Source organism: Prionailurus viverrinus, chromosome B1, assembly GCF_022837055.1.
Source record: "Prionailurus viverrinus isolate Anna chromosome B1, UM_Priviv_1.0, whole genome shotgun sequence".
Taxonomy (NCBI): domain Eukaryota; kingdom Metazoa; phylum Chordata; class Mammalia; order Carnivora; family Felidae; genus Prionailurus; species Prionailurus viverrinus.
In genome coordinates, this window is record NC_062564.1 from 184,009,254 (window position 1) to 184,016,289 (window position 7,036).

The 7,036-nt window shown below is 35.1% G+C and overlaps 1 non-coding gene across 1 annotated transcript; it reads right to left on the minus strand.

Annotated features, from left to right (window-relative positions):
• Positions 1–6,502: 6,502 nt before the first annotated feature.
• Positions 6,503–6,655, minus strand: LOC125165081 (small nucleolar RNA SNORA62/SNORA6 family). Its single transcript, XR_007151967.1, has one exon. It is a non-coding gene; the product is annotated as a small nucleolar RNA SNORA62/SNORA6 family (small nucleolar RNA).
• Between the last annotated feature and the right edge of the window lie 381 nt (positions 6,656–7,036).

The following is a 7,036-nucleotide window of genomic DNA, read 5'->3' on the forward strand; positions in this document are numbered from 1 at the left end:
TTATTTTAAGAAGCTCACAGAGTCTCAAGGAGTATGAATTCTTCATGAGGATTTGCCAAATCATGTTGCCAGATTTAGCAAATTAAAATACAGGGCACCCAATAAAGTTGCATTTCCGATGGACAACAGATAGGCCTTTTCTGAAAAGTAAAAGTAATATAATATTTGGGGCATGTGTAGAGTAAGAAATTATTATTTATACGAAAGTCAAATTTACCTGGGCATCCTGCACTTTAACCAGCAGCCCAACCAAGCATGCGTGAGGTTTGCTAATTACAGCATATGTCACTGTTTCTAGGCACCTATAATACAAATTAAAAGCCAAAACCTCCACTATTGTCTCCCTCGAAGAACCAGATGGATTTTACAATGCACTTGTTAGAAGATTTATTCTCTCATATTACTCACTGCTGAATCTGTTTTGTTAGTTCATCTGGCAGTGGATCCGAAGTTATATGCATGAATCCCAGTTTTATGGGAGCCTGGCAATGCAAGTTTTCTGTTTTCTGCCTTGGGAAGATAAGATTCACAAACTGGACATTAACAAAAGAGAGAGGGTGTTCAAAGGCAAAGGGTAGCTAAACAAGGGAATGTCAACCACACTCTGCACCTGGGACTTGGAAATGTGAGTCTAGATGCATTAGTCCATGAGGTGCAATTAGAGTGAAACATTTGGAACACAGATATCTTAAAGTTAAATAAGAAGTAGTTGATGGGAAAATAATAATTCAAGTATCTCTTTCCTAATTCTCCCACGTTGGCATATTATTCACTATTCATGGATTGTCAGCTTTCTCCATTTTAGATTATTCAATGAAAAAAAATATTATACCAACTCGCTGAAAGTAATTTCCTAATAAAGAACCAATTAAGTCTTTAAATGTGTTATTTTCTTCCGAATATTCAAACTCTTTTTCTAACTGACTTTATTTTTAGATAAAGAGAATGAGTTATATAATTATAGGAAATTCCTGGGCTCTTCCATTTTATCTTTGCATAGTGCAGGAATGGTCGCATCTATGGAGCTTTTCAAAGCAAGCCTAGAGCATTTGACATTTAGAGATTCGAGTCACAACTATTAGCTCACCGCGGCATTACACTGGAATGTTGTACATCATTCAGGCAATTCACTTCTATAGTGTCTTCTACTCAAAGTGGTTTTGCTTAGAAATGAAAGCAAAATGTCTTCTAATTGTACCCAAATCAAATATTGGCTGCATGGTTGTTTGAGAGATACACAATTTGGGTTTAAAATATAACTAGATGTTATAAAAATCAGAAAGTATCTCAGATCTAACTATACTTTAAGTAGATAAGAATATGAAATATTAGAAACAAAATGTGGAAAGAAGTGTGATCACTCAAAGTAGAAATGCATTCACAGAATAAACTCTTAGAAAATGAAAGTATTAATGAGATCAAATCTTTTCTTTATGTCTGAAACACTGTTTGAAACAGAAGTTGGAGAATCATATTGAGACTGTAAAGTGTGGCTCAACAAAACAGGTTTGTTGATTATTATTAAAACATATATGATGGATAGATGGTAAACAAAAATGCCCTCACTCTTGCCCTGTTGTGCCAACATCTCCTGCAATGTGAAGCCATCAAAAGCTGGAGTCCATTTCCCCACCTCATTGAATCCAGGCTGACCTTGGACTTGCTTTGGAAAAAACAACAAAGCTGAAATGGCACTCATCTTGGTCCAAATCCATTAAGAGATATGGCACATTTCTGTTCATTTTCTTGGGTCTGTGCCACCTTCGAGCAAGCCTGGGCTATCCCGCTGGAGAATGAGAGATCGTGTAGACCAGAGATGGGTCATCTCGACTGAAATAATTTTAGAGCAAACGACCCTCAACTTTCCAACCTGCCGACTTGTACAATTATGTGAGAGTTTAAAGATACATACATTAGATTGTTTAATATTTTGTTACATCTCACTGATTCTCTGTGTATTTTATTTTTCAGTCTTTTTTTTTCTGTTTTCCATTTTGCAGATACCATTTCTATGTTTTCAAATTCACTAATATTGTGCAGTGTCTAATCTCCTCTTGATCCTATGTATTTTCACCTGGGACACTCTATTTTTCATCTCTAATAGTTTGATCTGGATCTTTTTATATCTTCTGCTTCTTCCCTTAGCATGATCATGCTTTCCTTTATTTACTTGAAAATACAGAATACATTTATAATAGCTTTTGTATCATTCCTATTTGAAATTCCATCATCTGTGCCAAATCCAGTTCTACTTCTATTGACTGATTTTTCTTCTCATCATGAGTCATATTTTCTGATTTTTCATGCTTCTTAATTTTATTGAATGCAACTGAGAATTTTATGTTTTTGGTGTTGGAGGTGTGTGTGTGTGTGTGTGTGTGTGTGTGTATTTCTTTAAATGTTTTGAGGCATAATTCCGTGATGCACTTACTTGGGTATAATTTGATCCATTATTTCCAGGCTTGTTTCTAAGCTTTCTTAGGCAGTTCCAAAATAGCATTTCATAAAGAGTGAATTATACATCAGTACTAAAGGAATTCCCTTCTGAAATCTTTACCAATGCCCCTTGTTTCAGGACATATTTCTGCTCTGGCTGGAACACCACTTATTCCTGGGACTGAGCCACATCCTCCTCTATGCCTCTCCTGGTTTCAGGGCATTTTCCCACATACACGTATTAATACTCAAGTGAAGACTTGAGAGGAACTCTCTTAGTTCTATGCTCTCTTTGTGTGCAACTCTCCTCCTGGCTTTTGCTCCATTAATTCTAGACCACTTGACTTCCACAAATTCAGACACTCTCACTTTCATGCAAGGAGATTGTCGGGTTCTATTTGGGTATGCCCTTCCTACATTTCCGTACTGGGCACATGCAGAGCTTACTACGTTTGTTTTTCTTTTTGCAGGGATCACTATCTTCCATGACTTGCTGTGCGGTATCTGAAAATTATTATTTCATATATTTTGTATTTTGTTTTGTTTTGTCTTGTTCTCTTTTTAAGGCATGGGGGTAAGTTTGATTTTTTAAGCTCCGTTGTGATCAAGTGGAAGTCCCTTTTATTCATTTTTCTTTTTTTTTTAATTTTTTAATATTTATTTATTTTTGAGAGAGAGGGAGAGAGAGTGAGAGAGAGAGAGAGAGAGAGAGAGAATCTGAAGCAGTCTCCAGGCTCTGAGCTGTCAGCACATGGGGCCCGAACCTGCAAACCACAAGATCATGACCTGGGCCGAAGTTGGCCACTCAACCCACTGAGCCACCCAGGCACCTCCATTCATCTTTATTTTAATAGATTCACTTACTTGACACATGATCATCAATTATAATTCGTGAAGCAGGTTGTCTCATTTTCCAACCAACCTAAATAGTAATTTCCTTGACAGCAATGACATTTGTTCACTATAGTATATAACAAGGTTATTGTTGTGGGCAACATTAACACTTGCCACTATAAAATAAAAGGGAAAAGCTTGGTGGCAGTCATTTATGGCACCTGGAATCAACAAAAGGATTGGATAATTAGCAGAATTCAAGGAAACCCTGTAAGCTTGGTTTCAGGCCCATATGCAAGTCTGGTCTACGTGATATTCCATGGTTGTAGGAGGGACAGAAGAGTAAGAAACTGGATAGATTGGCTTCTGAAGTGGAAACACTCAGCGACAGGAAAATCTAAGAATGTCCTTCTCTTCACACTTTTCATAGGTTGGGTTACTTATGTAATAGAATTAAGTTGGGTGCTGGGTGGATAGCTTATATGTCCTGAATGGAAGAACAATGAAGGGATATAAGGCCTTATTTCACTACTCTTCAGAAATTCTTCTTAAATTAACCACTAATATTCCATTTTATAACTTTAATCCAACTAATTAAAACAAACAAAAAAAAGTTGTTGTTTTTTTTTTCTTTTATATGACAGCCCATGACAAATTTAAAGGTTATCTCCCTGGGGTTTTTAACATTCTTATCCAAGATCAGAAAGTATTAAAGATAATAAACAACATGCCATATTTAAGCTTGATGGACGTTTGCTGTGCTGCTGTTTTGTCATTGATATTTTTAAATACTATTTAATGGTGTTTTTAAGAGAGCTAGATGATATTTCCTTTGACAATTGAGATTGCTGGGGGAGGTGAAATGACCCACCTGAGAGCATATAGTTGATAAGCAAAACTGAGATTAAGCCTCATTTCTTTTTTACTTCAAATCCAGCATTTCTAAAACACTTCTTGATATAATGACTGCTCTTCATGTTGAATATACTTTTTAAAATTAACATTACTTGAAGTATAATACAGAGGAATAATCACTCAATGCATTATTTTATAAATCACTCGTAGTGATGAAAATTTTCAGAGTAAAATACATTGCTTTTAAGTATACAGTGTAGATCACAAAGTTCTGACTAAATCTATACAGCCAAATAACCACTATGTCAATCAACATGTAGACTATTTCCATTGTTACAACAAAATCACTCTTATCTCCAGTAGTCAACACCCACTCCCCACTTCCTGGTCCTTGGCAATGAATAATATGCTTTATTTCTTTTTTTTAATGCTTATTTTTGTTTATTTTGAGAGACAGAGTGCACGTGCCCAATGGGGGAGGGGTACAGGAAGGGAGAGAGAGAATTCCAAGCAGGCTCTGTGCTCTCAGTGTAGAGCCTGATGCAGGCCTCAGTCTCAGGAATGGTGAGATCACGAATTGAGCCAAAATGAAGAGTTGGACACCGCCAACTGAGCCACCCAGGCGCCCCTGATTTATTTCTTTATAGTTATACTTTTTCCAGAATATCATGTAAATGGAGTCACACATTCAAACCCTGATGCCTTCAACAGCGAATTCTTCCAAACTTTAAAAAGGAAATAGTACACAAGACGTTAAATGAAAGCATGCTGAAATAAACTAAAAAGTAATATATTGAAATAGAATAAGGCATCATGACTAAGTAGATTTATTAATAAATTGCAAATTTTGTCTACATTCAAAATACCAACCAGTGTATCATCATCAACCAATGATCATATAATCATTTTGATAGACACAGGAAAAATTAGACAACACAGAGAATCCTGCATACTTAAAAATATCACCACAAACAACAACTATAAGAAATGTTGGAACAACTTTAGAAATTAGTAATGGGATAAAAGAAAATGTTTTATCTTAATAAAAGAGTACCTACAAAAGGGCTGGGCAAGAATGAATCCCTGATGTGGGATAATATTCTTTCTTTCTTCCTTTTTCTTTTTTTAGTTTCACATTTTTATTCGAATTCCAGTTAGGTAGCATACCATGTAGTATTAGTTGCAGGTGTAGAATTTTGTGATTCAACACTTACATACAACATCCAGTGCTCATCACAGATGTACTCCTTAATACCCATCACCCATTTAACCCATCCCTCTGCCCACCTCTCCTTTGGTAACCATCCAGTTGTTTATACATAAGAGTCTGTTTTAGGGTTTGCTTCTCCGCACCCCCCCCGCCTCCATGTTTATTTGTTTTGTTTCCTAAATTCCACATATGAGTAAAAGTCTTTCTCTGACTGCCTTATTTCATTTAGCATAATACTCTCTAGATCCATCTACATTATTGCAAATGGCAATATTTCATTCTTTTTGATGACTAATAGTCCATTATGTATATATACTATCTCTTCTTTATTCATTCATCAATTGATGGACATTTAGGCTCTTTCCATAGTTTGGCTATTGTTGATAATGCTGCTATAAATATCAGGGTGCATCTATCCCTTTGAAACAGTATTTTTGTATCTTTTGGGTAAATACCTCATAGTGCAATTGCTGGCCATTGGTTAGTTCTATTTTTAAAGTGTTGAGGAACTTATATACTGTTTTCCCAAGTGGCTGCATGAGTTTGCATTCCTACCAACAGTGTAAGAGGGTTCCCCTTTCTCGATATCTTCGCCAATATCTGTTGTTTCCTGGTTTGATTTATATTTGCTTAATGATGAGTGATGTTGAACATCTTTTCACGTCTGTTAGCCATCTGTATGTCTTCTTTGGGAAAATGTTTATTCATGTCTTCTTTCCATTTTTTAACTGGATTATTTGTTTTTTGGGTGTTGAGTTTTATAAGTTATTTATAGATTTTTGGATACTAACCCTTTATCAGATACGTCATTTGCAAATACCTTCTCCCATTCCCAAAGTTGTCTTTTAGTTTTTGTTGATTGTTCCCTTCACTGTGCAGAAAATTTTTATCTGGACGAAGTCCCAATAGTTCATTTTTGCTTGAACATTTATTGGAAGAACTACATTCTAAATTTTATTGAAAAGTCTAGGAAGTGCATTAAGGCAGTAAAGAAAATAAATTCAAAGAATTTTGAAAGTGAAATAAAACTCATTATTTTTAGATGACATGGTTGTATCTACGAAAAAATAGTATTAATCAATTAATTTCAAAATATTACTATTATAAAAATAACATAAAAAGCTTACATACACTTATCAGAAACAACTAGTAATGTAATTTTTTTTAACTTGTAGCAAGAATTACTATCAAACTACACTCACTGTGTTAGAGATGCTTGCAGTGTTAGCGCAAGACTTACCCATCATGTAGCATACTACCTACACTTGTAAGTTCATTGTCCAACCAGCAGCCTCAACTCCAAGCTCTAATAATTACAGTAGTAACTAATTTTTTTTATAATGATAATTCTTCTAAAGACTACCTCATCTAACAACAGGAGAACACACATCTGTCCCAAGATCAAATAGCCCATTTCCCAAGATAAACCACATTCTAGGCCATAACACACTTCAACAAATTTAACAGAATAGAAATAATGCCATGTCTGCTTTCAGATCACAGTGGATAAAACTAGAAATAAATAATATAAAGATACTTTAAGATCCCAAACACATGGAGATTAAACAGCACACCTTTAAACAACACATGGGTCAAAGTAAAACATCTCAAAACATATTTTAAAATACTGAACACAATGAAAATAAAAACATATCTTATCAAAATTTGGGGAATCTTTCAAAAGGAGTGCTTAGAGGACAA